Source organism: Rhinolophus sinicus, linkage group LG09 (genome assembly GCF_036562045.2).
Source record: "Rhinolophus sinicus isolate RSC01 linkage group LG09, ASM3656204v1, whole genome shotgun sequence".
Lineage (NCBI taxonomy): Eukaryota > Metazoa > Chordata > Mammalia > Chiroptera > Rhinolophidae > Rhinolophus > Rhinolophus sinicus.
In genome coordinates this window covers 18316765-18333777 of record NC_133758.1, presented here as the reverse complement: position 1 = coordinate 18333777, position 17013 = coordinate 18316765, and positions in this window count along the sequence as shown.

Here is a 17013-nt window from a genome sequence, read left to right as displayed (position 1 = left end):
TGTGTGTGTGTGTGTGTGTGTAGGGGACAACTATCTATGAATCCTAGTATTCTCTGAGGTCTTAACTATGAAATAAATTCAAATCAACAAATATTTATGTATAATCTATAAAATGAATATGTATTTAGTGAGGAGTTATGAGGCTATAACGTAACGTAAGTGCTTATCACAAGTCCTAGATTACCCAGAGAAGTTCTGGTATGAAATACTTTTACTCGCTATCGCCATAACTGCCTCTGTCCTTGTCAGCCTAAGTAACCAATTTAGGGTTCAAAAATAGTTAAATCACATAAGAACTATCTCTGTCTTTGAATTCACCTGCGGACATCACACACGAAATGCCAGAGGGTAAAAGGTGCAACCTGAGGAGGCAGTCCCACATGAATGCATAGGATTTCAGGGTAGAAGCATTCCCCTGGACAGGCAGCACTTCTCTTGTCTAGTCCTGCGTGGGACCAGTGCTAAGCAGAGGCTGATTTGGGTTGAAGGGTTGGTTTGGCTAAAATTGTCCTGCAGTGTAGGCAGGCATTCAGCTGTGTTAGAAGCTGCCGTGGGTCCTCCAAAGTGGCCGCACCATTTTACACCCACAAGCGATGCAAGAGAGTTCCACTTATTCCACATCCTTGCCAACATGCGTCTTTTCAGTCTTCATAATTTTTAGCCAACCTGGTGGATATGTTGTGGTGTCATACTGTGGTTTTTCATTTGCATTTTCCTGATGAGCAATTATGTTGAGCATAGGTATTTTTGGCCGTTTGTATATCTTCTTTTGCAAAGTGCCCTTTAAAGTCCTTTGCCTATTTTTATTGGGATGTTTGCCTCATTGTTATTGATTTGTAATTCTTTTTATATTCTGGGTACAAATCCTTTGTCACATAGAAGCCAGGATTCCTTCTGAATGCAAACAATAGAACTTGACTGGTGGCGATGTACGTAGTAATAACATCAGTGATTTGCTAAAGTGGAAAGTCCAGAGCCAGGCAATGCATGGCTTCCTCAGCAGATCTGCCATCCTTGCCAGCTCAGCTTCTAATGCGTGTGCTTGCAACCTTATGGTTGCAAGACACAGGTCATTGCTTCAGGTGCCGTGCCTACATTCAAAGGCAAGAGGCAGTGAGGGCAACCAGAGAGGTAACGTGAAGAGGTCCTTGTATGATCACTCCTTCTTCCAGTGGAGGTAAAAATTAGTTCTCAGAAGGGCTCTCAATTTTCCTTTTATTTCTGATTGGCTAGAATTAGGGATTCTACACACGTACTAGCAACAGGAAGGCTGGGAGAATGAGCGCTGGGCATGGTACACAATACTACAGCCGAGGTAGGATTAGACAGTCATGAATTGTACCCTGGGGCCAGGGCACCTTGCATGAACACAGTGCTGTTAGTTAGAAGAGAGGAATGGCTTCCGGGTACGCACCTAACACGTCAATAATGAAACTCCACAAGCTGTATCTTTCTCTTTGCTGCAGTTAGGAATCCTTTGGAAAATGTTGAGAGGCCTTGGTAAGCTTGTGGAAAACATAGACGTATCAGGAAAAAAAAAAGTTAGAAAATCAAGTCCTTTGACCAAAATGCGTAAAGCAATAATAACACAAACTCCTATTAAATATTGTATCCCAGAGAATCCCAACTGGTTTGAAGAACTGAATCAATTTGTCAGTTGTGATCACATTTTATTGCTGCGATACGAAGGCAGGATTCATAACTGCACCGTCCAAGGGAGCCAGGCCAGATGAGGCCCAACAGGAGTACTGAAGGCAGTTGGGGCTGAGGGTCCAGGCCTTTGTGGGGGTCTTCTCTGAGAGTAGAGTCTGAGATAAGGACATTTTAGGAAGGCTGTTTAAGGAGCGATCCCAGGACACAGGACTGAGGAGCTGGGGAGAGTGAAACGGAGGGGGGAGGAAGGCCATGCAAAAGCACGTTGAGCTGGTCATGCCTGGGGGCTGCCGGCCCTTGATGGTGGGAGCCTCTGAGCTGCGGTATAGAACACATGGCAGAATGATTCTCTAAGTGTGGCCCTGACGCAGCTGCACTGGCATTGCCTTGACTGTGTTATACATGCACATTCAAGACCCACAACCTAATCTCCTGAATCAGAATGGCTGGTGGGGAGGGGACCGGTATTTGTATTTTAACACACTCTTCAGGTGAGTCTCATACATCTTCACATGTGAGAACAGAGAGCACTTACCAGTCGGCCCACATCCCCCGGTGGTCAAACCCTGTGGGGCTGACTTCCTTTGACTCTCAGGTTGCTCGTGCACTAGTGCGTCCATCACCACCTGTCACAGGAGCCCATGGGAGACGGCAAGAGGTTTTCCGTGCAGCTCAGGCAAGGCCTGTCCTTGACTATTCGCAGAATGCTGGTTTCCCAAAACGGCTGGAGTAGAAGGAGGGCCAAAGAATGTGGCACAAGGGATGTCTGACCCATAAGAGGAGAACAAGGACGAGGCCAGTTTAGATCATGACAGCCGCTGCAATACTGAACTTCCTGGAGGAAGCCAGGAAACCGCCCTCCAAAGCATTAAGCTCTTTATAAAGGGACCTAAACCCCTAGAAGGAAATACACTGTGTAATTGCACAGGACTTTAGTGCACAGGAAACATTAACAAGGCACCTGAAAAACAGTAGCTATTTATGCTGCAGTATATCTTTGAGGCAGGTGGAGTGTTTCCATCTATTGAAAGTAGCCTCTGGGATGTCTCCCTGTTGGGATGAAGTTAAAGAGAATGGATTTTTCACTTTATTGGGGAAGAGCTTCTAAACAGAATGTATTCATCCACCCTCCCTTGGTTTCTTTGGGAACGTAAGCCTGTGCTTTTTCCATCTCTTTTTTCTTTCCTATCGCCTCAGATAAGCGTCTACTTATTTGCCAAACATTGGTCCCCTTCTAGTGTTCTTCTTTCTCCTTTGGTCCTAAAAAATGTTACTGGCGGTCATGATCTGATTTGAATTATTTGAAAAAAAATGAGAAAAAAAATCCTGTCATGACTAGAATTCATATGGGTTGGTAAACTCAGGTGTGGAGAGATTCATCCTCTAAGTTCTTTGTAAGGGATATTTGATTCAACACGAGAAATCTCAGATTTTCATTTTCATTCAGAGATGTCATTAGGCTGAAGAAGCAATAACATGAGCTGCAAAGATTGAGAGAATATATTTGTAGGCTTTTGCTGCTATGGGAGGTACTTTAAAACTCAATTTAGTGAGGTACAGCCATGCGATTTGGAATTTAAGAGTCCATGAGCACAGAGATGTCTCTGAAGGAAAAAATGGTCTGACTTGCCCTTACTTTCCTCACTTTAGCATCCCCATTCCAGTGCATATTTCCTAAGCACCAATTGTATCCGGTGATGACACGTAGTGTGTTCCTGTTTCTGGGGACTGAAAATGTCCCCTACACAGGTCATGGCATGGACTGACTTCAGGTCTGAGAAAGAGTGGTTGTGTTTTTCTAGCTTCCTTTGAAAGAAGACATGGTAGGATTCCAGGAAGAAGCAATGCTTCATGGGCGAAACAGTCTCAGACTCATCTTCCTAAAACATACCCTTTATCGTGTTCATACTCAGTTCTAGAACCTATAATGCATCTCTAATAGAATAGCCCAGGCACCAGCCTGGGCCTCTGCCCTCAGTATCTAGGCAAAACTAATCCACAACTTTCCACATTGCAAGACCCCAAGGTTGCCCATAGCCTATACGCTGACACACAGGATGGAAATGTCAAATCAGACTCACACCAATCAGAGATCTTACCAGTAGCCAGCTTTCCTAATTCATATCCAGGATACAGGCAAACAATAGGCAAGAGAGCTCTGGGACCTCAAGGGTAGCTCCCCAGGTCCTTGGTTTCCTGGTTAGAGAAGCCTCTGTGGCCCAGAATGGATGAGGTCTCTAAGGGAGATTGACAGGGGTCCTCCCACAGCAGCATCTTCATTTTATACCCAGAGGGTGGTACAGCCCACGTGCACCATTCTCCAGGGGCCAGGCCTCATACACCTGGTGATTCTGAGCCAGGGCGTCCTGCAGAGGGCATTTCAGACATGGAGTCTCTTTCTCCTAGCCCTGTTTGTCCTGAGTTTCAACTTCTCTTTGGGATGCTCTTCTGTCCATTACTGTTTCCCTTCTCTTCGGCTTCTAGGAAGTGGGCAGCATCTCTTTAGAGTTGTAGTCAGAATAGAGATGGATCTCATTCCTCCTCTTCTTTTTATCAAAACGGAGGCGCGTCAGTTTTCAAAATGGGCCATTCACGCATGAGTGAAACAAGCAGGGACATACAGGGGAAATCTTAGGAACAAGAAAACAGGTTTGTGAAATGCAGATTTCTGAAACGACCTTTTCTGGTTCCCTCTCAGGCTCCCAGTCTGTTTCACCTCCCCAGTCGTGTCCTAGGAAACAGAGTTTGCCGAGTTTCTCCTCAGTGCCTGCTTGCCTCTTCCACTGAATGGTCCACAGGTCTAAACAGTGCAGGCCCCGCTACCTGGACCCTCGATGCCTCACAGTCAAGGAAGCCGAGAGTTGCCCACCCTGATGTTGTTTGTCTAGGGTTCCTGGCCCACCAGGAAGTTGTCTCTCTAAGGAGCTCTCCCGTTGCACCATTTACTGGCAAATCTGTTGAGATTGCAGCAGTGAATGTCCTCCATTTCTAAGCCACACTCCTGTACAGAGGGATTCCCTTGAAATCTCAAAGAGGCCCAACAATATTATGCTAAAATAAACATAAAAATATTACCCAAACAGCAAGAGCTACAATTCAAGAGACTTTATCTGGGATTCCAAAACATGACAATCTCTAAGTAGTAAAATTACTCTAAAGAAATGTAAAGCTGATTTTCTCTATTTTAAATCACACCATGATCATAATTCAGGGTGCATGTTATAGCTTACTTCCCCTAGGCTGTGTTTGATCAGCCAGACTCCACAGTTGTTCAATTTGACAGATGTTTTGGCAGGGAAATCCTCGTTTTGAATAATAATTGCGACAATATAAGTTATCCTTCTTATTCCTTAATTCTACACAGAAAGTGAAATATAAAACCAGACTGGATCTCAGTTCTGTTTGCCTCCCAGTTTGGTTTAAAGTTTGGTGAAATTAAAAATATGCTACTAGCAGTAATAATTAACAAATATCCCAGATACTTTTGGGAAAGTTAATATACTGTGTTTCCCCGAAAATAAGACCTAGCTGGACAATCAGCTCTAATGCATCTTTTGGAGCAAAAATTAATATAAGACCCGGTATTATATGATATGATATAATATTATGAAGACCTGGTCTTATATTATAGTAAAATAAGACTGGGTCTTATATTAATTTTTGCTTCAACAGATACATTAAAGCTGATTGTCTGGCTACGTCTTATTTTTGGGAAACACGGTATTATCTTAACAATCACTTACTCCCCAGTGTCAATTAATGTAGTTTATCCTTTGTTTATAGTGGGTTTGAAGGGAGAGGGAGAGGACAGCGACATATAAAGGACTGAGGGGCATTAAGTTTGACTGCTGCCTTCTTGGTAGTATCTTTAGAGGTTGTCATGATACCTTAATCTGCAATCATATCACAGACGTAAAATTTCATGGGCCCTCCAAAATATTATTGATGTAATTTTAACACCTCTCTCTCCCGCAGTGGGTTCAGAAAGCAGCTTTTCCCCTACTAATTCATGACAGAGAGTGATGAAAAAGTGAATTCATTTTCTTCTCTAGTATATCAGCCTGGGCGTAAGATTTCTAGCAACGTATTGCTTTCGCTCAGATTCCAGCAGATCCAAATATTTTGCGAGTCTTGTGGATTTTGATAGAACACAGTTTTTATGCTGAGAATTTCCTGTAAATATTTGAGGCTGAGTCTGCTCGAGGAGACCCACAGCCTGGCCTTCCATTGGATGTGCAGGAAGAGACACCAATCGTGACAGAAGCTCAAACACATCAGAACACAGACCCCAAGATGCACCACAATGGAAGGTAAATCAGCAGATTTGCTTTGTGACTGACATGTACCCCTCCCAGAGGAGAAAATACTGTCCTGTATGCTTCCTTGTTTTCTTTATGAGTGTGGACCTCAGGCTCAGTTACAGGAGAGAGGCTGGAAGTTATATCAGGTCCCCTGTCCTACTTCCTTTCCTTGTCTGGGCCCAAGGTGGTGTTTGCTTGTTCTTTTTCCCCACTAAATGAGGAGGTGGACTATTTCAAAATTTTTCCAACTAGCTCAACATTTTCCAAAGATTGTTATCTTTGAAGGGTTGTTAGGTGTTATAAGACAAAAAGGGTTCTATGGTTAAGTGTTTGTGACATGGTGCATGAAATAATGTTAACAGTTTTCTTCACTACAGAGCTTCTAGTCTCTACTACGCAGTTGTGCTTTTGACTCTCTGATACGGGAGTTAAAATGAAGCTTTCCCCAAATTTATTTTAAAATAATTTTTCTTTTTCTGAGGAACACCTTGTAACGTTGGTGTTTACCAAAGTTCCTTCAGCCTTATGAATCCCACTGTAAAAGAGTGCACTAATCATTTAGTGGAAGGTTGGAATGTCCATCAAATCCAATATCCTTCAGGGCTCCAATAAAGATCCACATTCTCTGGAAGCCATTCTGGATTTCACTATTTTCCAGCAGTAACCTTCTGCTTCATTCAATGGAGAGAATATTATCTAGGACTCACCAAAAAGACAATTATTAAAGAGAGTGCTTCTGAATGATTGGATGCAAGTTCCTTGACTTTTACTGACCCCCCCACCCCTGTATAGTGATCCCCCTCCCCCATTTTTGAAATACAGCCCTATGTAAAAGTCAATACATGAAAATCCAAACATCTAAAGCATAAAAAGTGACAGGAAAGCTATTTGTGTAACAGAATATTTCTTCACATTACAAAATGATTCCTCTCAGAGTCTATTTTTAAAGAGAAAGCTGGAGACATTGATTCAATGGTCTCACAATCTCCTCTAAATTCTGCAGCATTTATTAGCCTTTTAGTAAACTTTTTAAAAGTACTTTCTTAGATGCCTCTGTGCACCCTCACATTGAGACTGAGGCCTCCATTCCCTTTCCTCAGCCTACTGAGCATGTAGCATATCTAGCCTTAGAAATGGCACGCTTCCTCTCTCACACTGCTACTGGTCTGTTTCCCAGGCTCCCTTGCTGGTCAGGGAAGGCTTTCCCACCACCTGGGAACCACTGTGGAATGGCAGACAAGCTCCTAGCTAGAACCTCGTTATTCATTTCCCCAGGGGTGCTTGTATCTTGGGCATTTATTTATTTGCAGAGATTATCATTTTCCAATGAAAACAAATATTTGGATACTACTCTTTTTTTCTTTTTTTTTTGGTCTCGCATCTGAAACATATGTTCTATTTTACCAGCTGTCCAAGTTGCTAAGACTTTTTTGCCCTGGTTGGAAACTGGTTTCCACTTCAGATGGCTACAATGAATCAAGATATACAGAAACTTGATTTTAAAGGTGTTTTCTGGTTTGTTAACCCAATCATTGTGAAGACAAAGGAACAGTTGGATCGGTGATATGTTGGCGAAAAGCATTAGCTTTTTCTGGTCAGGGTGATTTGCCACTTTAGGCCTAATTAGGCCACTTAAACACTTATCATTGCCAGTCAATGGACTGGGGAAGTCTTTATCCTTATCGTGAGTATTTGGTTGGTGCAAAAGTAATTGCGATTTAACAGGTTAAAGCTAATTGCAAAAACCACAATTACTTTTTTTTTTTTACTCTTTTTTTAAAAATTTTAATTAATTAATTTATTTTTAATTAGTTTCAGGTGCACAAGACAAAGCAAAACTTAGACGTTTATCATTTATATCCCTCACACTGTGTGAACCCCCATCCACTATCCCTCTGTACGTTCCCCAAATTAATTTTCAAACCCCCATGACCATCTTGTGGTTACCGACTATTTTTCAAAACCTCTCACCTTCCCCTTATCCCCACCCCCCCGCCCCTCTAGCAACCCTCTGTTTTTCCTCCATGTTTCCAAAACTGTCTCTGATTAGTTCATTCACTTATTCTTTTCTTTAGATTCCGCATATAAATGAGATCATATGGTATTTGTCTTTCTCTTTCTGACTTATTTCACTTAACATAATGTTCTCTAGGTCCATCCATATTGTTGCAAATGGTAAGATTTCTTTCTTCTTTATGGCTGCGTAATACTCCATTTTGCACTAACCTAATAATTAGTTCAAAGAGAATCTCAGCTCTAAATGGAGATGCCCTTTCAGTGCAAGGTAGTTCCTACTGGGCTGCTGGACATTTTCATCTCTAGACCTAACCAACAGCCTGGCTTACCTGTATGTACCCCGAGAAGACTCTCACCTCTAAGCTAGTTCTACACTTCCTCATTTAGTAGAATTTGATATCTTTGATGACTCTCTTTTGGAGGGTGTGTGGATAAACAGTGCCCTTTTATAACTTCATAAATTCAGGGGAGGAGTAACCAGTGAAAATACCAAATCCTGAGAGTGAATGTTCTTTTCCAGATCATCTTATGCTAGCTGTTTGAAAAAAAGAGAATGTCGTATGTGTTAAGGGGTGGGAAGGAGTCCAAGACTTCCTTGCATCCCACCCTCTGCTGTAGCCCAGGGTGGAGGGGTGGCATAGATGATGGAAGATGGGTGTGCTTGGCTGATTTCTCCTATGACAGAGAAGCATAATGACCTGCCCTAGGGGGCAGGGGCTTCCGGTCCTGGCCACGTCTCTGCTGCTCCCCCCAGATCTGTGATCATGGGGAGCAGTCAGCTTCTCAGTTTTCTTATAGTAAAGTGGGGGTCTATCCCTGCCTTGCTTGGATACATAAAATGTTGGAGGGACATTCTACTGAGATAATGGGGTTGAAAATTACACATTATAATGGTAAAGGTGGGTGAGGGACATGGTTTTGTGACTTGCATACTTTTTAACTTGCAAGTGTATCGCAAGAGGATACATATAGTTTGAATTCAAATTGTGCTGATTACTCAGTTATTTTTATCTGTAACATAGAAATAGGGATATCTATTTCATGGAGTTATCATGAAGACTTGGAAAATTCTACTTCTTTTAATTGCATTATCTAGAATTGTGACAAGCAATCTTTTCTTTGTATCATTTCCCTCCTATTTGTGTTTCAATGGCAAGTGCAGCTTTGTCAACTCTTTCATAAGTCATTTGTGGTACTTAGTATTTGGGTTGCTTCTTTATAAGAAAACATTGAATTGTGACATATTCACACTTCCTGCTACTCTCTTTCTTTGTGTTCTGACATAAAATTACTTCATCTGTAATCTTTTGGAAGACATTTTAAGTCATAATTAATGATCCAAATTTAAGTTAAGATCTAACTTCAGGTTAAAACCATGATGGGATACCAACAGAAGATAAAAAGAAAACAAAACAACCCCGCCTCCCCAGACACAACAACAATAAAAAATAAATGCGACAATACCAAATTTTGGCAAGGATATAGAACAACTGAAATTCTTATACACTGCTTGTGGGAATGTAAATTGCCATAGCCATTTTGGAAAACTGTTACACAGTACCTAAGAAAACTGCACTTGTGACCCATAAATAAAGGTATATGTGCACCAAAAATGTGTGTGGTTGTTCTTGGAAGTTTTATTTATAAGAACTGGAAATTGGTAACAATCTAATATCCATTAATAACAGAATCAACCAGTTGTGGTGTATTAAAAAAAATGGGCTACTGTACAGTAACAAGAGGGCAGCGGGAAGCTTCCATGTGCTGGAGTTTTATATCTTAATCTAAGAGGAGTTATATAGGAGCATTTACTTTAGAAAACATTATCAAGCTGTATACTTAAGATCTCCGCATTTACTATAATTCCCCAAAATGAGACCTAACCGGAAAATAAGTCCTAGAGTGATTTTTTCAGGATGCTCGTAATATAAGCCCTACCCCAAAAATAAGCCCCAGTTAAGATTGTCAGACAGACAGACACATTTAGTACATCCATTGCAACACACGATGGACGTATTGAATTATAAAATAATATTAGGATATAATTAAATATAAATAAATAATATTATTGACATTAATACTTAAAATAAATGATAATATAAATTATAATTAAGTATTTGTAAATACCCAAGTGGGTGCCTTTGGACGAGAGGTAAACGCCTATGTAAACAGATGAACTTGAGACTTATTGCTGAATGACCAATCAGAGTACAGACACAACATACGAATAACGTGTGCACTTGATAACGAATGGACGCGGTTGCATCTAATATGAATCTTTATAATTCAATAATACATCATGTGTTGTAACCGACATACTTAACGCACTTGTGTGAAATAAAGAAACGTTTTCTGAATTTTGGTGCCTGCAATTTTTCGTCGCTTTTGTGTGGACCATCATTCTTCACTGTCATCATTTTTGTTGCCACTCCTGTTTCATAAATCTTCAATGAGCACTTGATTTAATGGTAGATTTAAAGGGAATAATATTTTGACCCCTAAACGAATGCAAAAAGAAAGCTATTCCATTGAGTACAAGAAAAGAATCATGGAGGACTCCCCTTGCAAGAATCTTAATGGCTTTCTGCAAAGAGAAGAAGTTGGATCTCTGAATTGTCTGAAAATGGTGAGCAGAGTACGATAACCTCAGTCAACAGGTGGATGAGGGAAATGCTAAGAAGCGCAAGTGTGGATCTGGTCGGCAACCATTATTTCCTGAGCTAGATGACATCATCTGTGAATGGACTGCTGACAGGAGAGCAAAGGCTTTGGTTGTGTGCAGGGCTTATATTCAAGCATTTGCCCTTGTGATGACACCACAGTTAGAAATTTCCCCAGAAGAATTCAAAGCATCACAACACTGGCTGGATGGCTTCCTTCAGCGATATGAACTGTCGCTAAGATCGATAACACTGTTCAAGCTGGAAAATACTGAAGTTATTAAACATGCGCTTGGCATTCAAGGCCATTGTTGATGGCATCGACTTTTCTAAACACCAACTCGCCAATATGATTGCTATGGATGAAACTGCAGTGTTTATGGACCACGGATCTCAAATGATAATTGATCAGAGGGGTGCCTCGTTAATCTACATTCCCTCCACTAGTTACAAAAGTGCACATATTACCTGTGTTTTGGCAATTCGTCTGGATGGAAAGAAAGCCCCACCTCTAATCATCACTAAGGGCAAGAAAGATTGAACGTGTTTCAGGCATTTATGTTCTTGAAACCAAAAAAGCCTGGTGCACACAAGCAGTCATAAGGAAGTGGGTCGATTTAATGCAGCCACTTGTTTTGCGAGGTGGCCAAAGAGGTCTTCGAGTCTGGGATTCAGCCAGCACTCACCGTGCTAAAGACATGAAAAACTTCCTTGCAGAGAGAAGAATAGATCAAATAATGATTCCCACAGGAATGACTGCCTATCTGCAGACTCTTGATGTTGCAATAAACAAGTCGTTCAAGGACGATTTGTGCATGGAAATCAATGACTACACTGAAAATAGAATGCAGAGAAATCAGCATGGAAACTTTGTGAAGCCTAGCCTGCAAGAGGTCGTGACTTGGGTGAAGAATTCATGGGATAAAATCACTGACAGCTGTGTTCCCAGTGCACTACGAGCAGGCTACGTGGACAAGAAGTGCTCATTTAAGGAGAGCTCTATTGCTGGACATGAGAGATTGGGGCCAATGGTTCTACAGGAAATGGAGTCGCAAGAAATTCAAGCTGGAATTTGGGGTTTGGAGAGTTATGATGATGTTCCAGAAGAAGATGACATGACTGTATTTGAATAAATGTAGACTTTTATACATGAACAAATGAATAAATGTAGATTGTTGTACATGGAAAAATAAGACATCCCCTGAAAATAAGCCTTAATGTGTCTTTTGGAGCAAAAAATTAATATAAGACCAGGTTTATTTTTGGGGAAATACAGTATTTTATACTTTAGTCAATAGTTTATTAAATAAATAAATACATAAATAAATACATAAATAAACAAACAAATAAGTATTGATACCTTTTAAAAGAAATTCAAGGCCAGATGGCTAGAAAGTTTCAGCCATGATTAAAATGTGCATCACAAATTCAGAAATCCTAAAATACAGACAAACAAAAAATGTACTCACCGGAATAGAACATTCACTCTCGGGATTTGGTATTTTTATTGGTTACTCCTCCCCTGAATTTGTGAAGTTATAAAAGGGCACTGTTTACCCACCCACCCTCCAAAAGAGAGTCACCAAAGATATCAAATTCTACTTAATGAGGAACTTTAGAAATATCTTAGAGGTGATCGTCTTCTCGGGGTACCTACCGGCAAGCCAGGCTGTTGGTTAGGCCTAGAGATGAAAATACCCAGCAGCCCAGTAGGAACTACCTTGCCCTGAAAGGGCATCTCCATTTAGAGCTGAGATTCTCATTGGACTAATTACTCATGATAAGGATAAAGACTTCCCAGTCCAATGTGTAATCCGTGCTCATGTATTCACGCATTTTTATATTGTTTTTCTTGAGGTATAATTTACGAGCAAAATTCACAGATATTAAGTGTACAATTCAATGGGTTTTGATATATGTATACATTTATGTAATTAGAACCCCAATCATGCATTAGAACATTTCCTTCACCACTTCGCCTTTCCTTGTGCTTCTTTCCAGTCACTAGTCCACTTCCTATCCCCAGAGGAACCCCACTGTTCTTAATTATATCACATTAGGTTACCTGTGCTTGTTCTTGAACATCTTACAAATAGAATGTTGCAGTACATACACTCTTGTACCTGGCTTCTTCCCTTAGCATTGTTTTTGATGGTCATCCAAATTGTCAAATGCACCAGTAGTTAATTATTTTTTATTTTATGAATATGCCACAATTTATGTTTTTATTTCTCTGTTGTTGGACATTTGGGTTGTTCCCAGTTTGGAGTTATTTATGAGTAAAACTGCTATCAACATTCTTGCACAAGTTTGTCTTGAAATACGTGTCCTGTCTGAGAAATCTTTGCTCATCCCCAGGTCATAAAGATTATTTCCTATATTTTCTTTTAGAAGCCTTAGTGTTTTTTATGTTTGTGTCTATGATACATCTTATATCAATATTTATGTACAGTGTGAGGAAGGGATCAAAGTTAACTTTTTTTCCTACGGTTATCTAATGGTTCTAGTCCCATTTTTTGAAACTTCCCCCTTTTTTTAACCCCTCGATTTGATACTTTGCATCATCTGTTAAAAATAAACTAGCCTATATGTGTAGATCTATTTTAGGACTTTCTATTTAGTTTGATTAATCTCCATACTTACTCTTATGCCAATAACATCCTGTCTTAATTACTGGAGCTGTAAAACATTGAAATCATGTAGTGAGTATATATATTTTTTATCTTTAGGTGATACTACTGCATTTATGGACCTCTTTATGATAGAAATAAACTGCATCTAGTGTTTTAGGTGATAACTTGATTTTATGCTAGATGAGAATCATCACTCTGATTTCAGAAAGCTTTCAGGTGATGTACCTAGAATAGAGACGTGTCTACGCTAAAATTTTACTACTGTTAACCAATAGTAGTAAGTAAATTTCTTATGACTCTTTGACATTTCTGCTTTTCTGTGAACGTGGTTCTGAGTTGTACCTGTGGCCACATTAAATAGAGGCTTTAGGGATATAGTAATTGATGAGTGTGCTTTTATTTGCATTTTGGTCCCCAATATCACTTTCGGCACAGTTGGTTGCCCCAAATATCCCCCCTTTCTCACTTTTCTTCTTTGCTCTTTTTAATGCTCCACTTTCTTCTTCTTTTTTTAAAGTATGACACAAATAAGAGATTGACTTTAGAGTAACTAAGAGGTCTCCTTTCCCTCTTGCCAGTGATTGGTTAAGATGTGGGAATGTGGCACAATTTTAGACGGTGAGAGGTAATGGGGGATGAGCTTTGGAATTTCTGTGAAAGATTTTTCTGGCTGATTGAAAGAATCTGGGGAATGGCGGCAAGATAACAGTTTCTCTCCTGCTACTATTGCTGCTGGGTGCTGTGATGTGGGGAACTGCTGCAGCCATTGTATGACCAGGAGGAAAGCTGCACGCTGACTTGCTGAATGAAGCAGAGTGAAGGAAGAAATCTGAGTCCTCAAAGAAATGAGGGAGCTAAAAATAATGTCCTTGTCTATCCCCAGTCTTCCAGTTATGGGATTTAATACATTTTGTTCACTGTTCCAACCATTTGAGTTAAGTTTTCTGTTACTTGTTTCCTAAAGCACGCTATCTGTTAAAACCATATTGCATTTTAACGGGTCTTTGATGTGGTAAGAACTCATACTGAGAAAATTAAATGAGGTATTCAATTAGGAACCAAAGTATGAGTAAAGGCGTAATTTATTGATGAACTTTAATCATCAGAATATGTGATCCTAAAAAGAGGGAGAAACACTTGACCTTTATAAAGTATGAAAAAAATTGGATGAACTTGATATTGCTGTGTCTTGGGATACAGCTATAATAGCTACTCATGAGGGAGCTATAGATGAATTCAGTAGGATATTGGGAGTGGGAAAAACCAACCGTAGATTTTGAGAGAACATCTGTACTCATACATTCCCCCTACCTGAAAAATCATTGACTTTAGAAACTTGGTTAAGGTCTAAGATTTTAAGGGAGGTCAAATGGTTCAGTTAAAAAGGCTGAGAGTAAGACAGGACAGTAGAGCTTCAGAATTTCTGGATGGGAGGGACTTCAGGGTTACAGGCAGGTTAGGACTTGTAGTTGCTTTTGCAAAGAACTTTTCCTATCTGTTGTCCATATCAAAGAATGAGGTGGTTATGCTGTTAATTACCTCCTTTGGTGCAGTGACTAAGGCTAGACTAATTTTCCTGCCTTGGGTTGAGAAAACCCACAGTCATTAAAAGCAAGCCGACCTCAAATTCTATAGCTGCTTTATTTTGAAATGAAGTCATTATTTCACATCAAAAGTACATAAAGAATTTCTGGAGAGTTTCCAAGTCAGAGAAATTCAATTCTGGTTGGTTTGAAATTATAGGTAGTCTTTCAGTTTTCAATTTCATTGGAGGTGATGATCCATAATTTTGAACTTTCGATGCTGAAAATTGAATGGAAAATGAGACTCTTATGTAGTTAACCATGGTCACGTTCTCATCATGATTATTATTACTAGATTATCCCATCCATGTTGGAGGAGAGACTCAGTCCTTGCCCTTGAGGTATCCGACCACAATCCCAGGAAATACCTTCTTCAAAATAGGCTGTGCACAATGGGAGCGGGATCTTCCATTGGCTAGCGTCATGGTCTTTTCCTTTTCAAGCAAAGGGTCCTTTCTTGCTGAAGTTCTACATTTAAAAAATTCTCACAGTGGGAAGGAGCCAACTACCTATCCTTGAGGGGATGGGTGTGTGGAGTTCACAGCCTGAGTTGCCTGGGTTCCTTCTAACCATTGTATGTAGATAAGGTTGGGAGCCTATTGGGAGACCTGCTATTCTTGCTAAGTATTAGCTGATACTTTTCTTGGTTAATACATTTACATATTTGCAGGGGTCCCTGGAAAAACAATGTCAAAAATTATTTGTTCACAATTCATGTTTACCCTAGCATGGGAAGAATTAAGTATTTTTTGTTGCTTTTTTGTGTGTTAAGTAATGTATTTTTAGCGTATCTGAAAACTATAAACTAAGAAAAAAGACCCACACCAAATAGTTTCCATTTTAAATTTAAAACTAGAGATTGTGTTGTCAGGTTTACTGTGTGTGTGTGTGTGTGTGTGTGTGTGTGTGTGTGTGTGTGTGTGTGTGTAGGGAGTGTAGCCTTCAGGATAAAGATTTTTCTGTCATCTTTGAGCATATTTTTAAAGCATATTTGCAAAAAGAATACTATTTGCTTTACAAAAAACTTCAGGACCGCATTTAACGAATCACAGAAAGTTGCACAAAATAATTCGACCCCTAAAGCGTATGTGGATCGTACTGAAGTAGACGCTCAGAGCCTATTCACGTCATGGTGCTGAGTCATTAATGGAATAACAAGTTAACTTACTATTGCTGCGTATGGGTATTGTTGAATGATGAGTCATTTTTGCCTCCAAACTGTAAATCTGAAGCACCTGTGATCTGACTCCTATATATGGAATTAAATAGGAACTGTTGTTCAATATTATCATGTGACAGAGGTAAACATATTGAAGCATGGGTATTATCACCTTTTTCCTCTTCACTTTCTAGGAAACTGCCTTGTCTGCATGATTCTTTGTACTCATCAGGGTAATGAGAGGACGTGCAAAGGGAGAAATCAAGAGATTGGACCAGTGATTACAGGGAGTGAGGATGAGGAAAGATGGGAGGGGAGGAGTCAGGAGAGGATGACGTTCTTAAAGACGGTTTGTGGGAAAGAGAAGAGAGATTCTGGGAGAGCAGCAGCCACAGTAAATGGGACTCTGAGGAGATAAATATAAAAACATAATCTTTAGTATGTTTTTATTTGTGTCAATTTTTTTCCACTTGCTGAAATCTTTAGAAAAGGTCTGATCAATATTGCCTTTTGCTACTGAGAACTGCAGGAGATGGCCCAGTTTTGTGTATGTACAATTGTTTATGTCACTTCATACAAAAAGTTTCTGCCACTTGTCTTTTAAGCTTTCAGATCGGTTATTGAACATTTCTTGAAATTATTCCTTGGTCTTGTTCAGTTACTAGGCAGAATGTCCTGCAGCTTAGGGAAGGTCTGAGTTGGCATGTGGCCCAGATGTGGTCAATTAGTCATAAGAAAAATCTGTTGGAAGTTTCTGGAAAAGATGTTTACCAGATACAGAGAGACGGTAGTCCACAAAGACATGGTCTCTTTCTGTCCTGGCCACCCTTTGCTCTAGTTTTTTGATGGCTCATGACCTTGAAGTGTCTTCCTAGGGATAAAAGGACAGCCAAGAGATGACAGAATGGAAGAATGGAGCATCTGAGTCCCTTATGACACTGTCAGACTGTTGAACTAGTTCAGTATTGCCTGCCTTTGGGGTATGTGTTCAAGTCTCCTAAGATACTA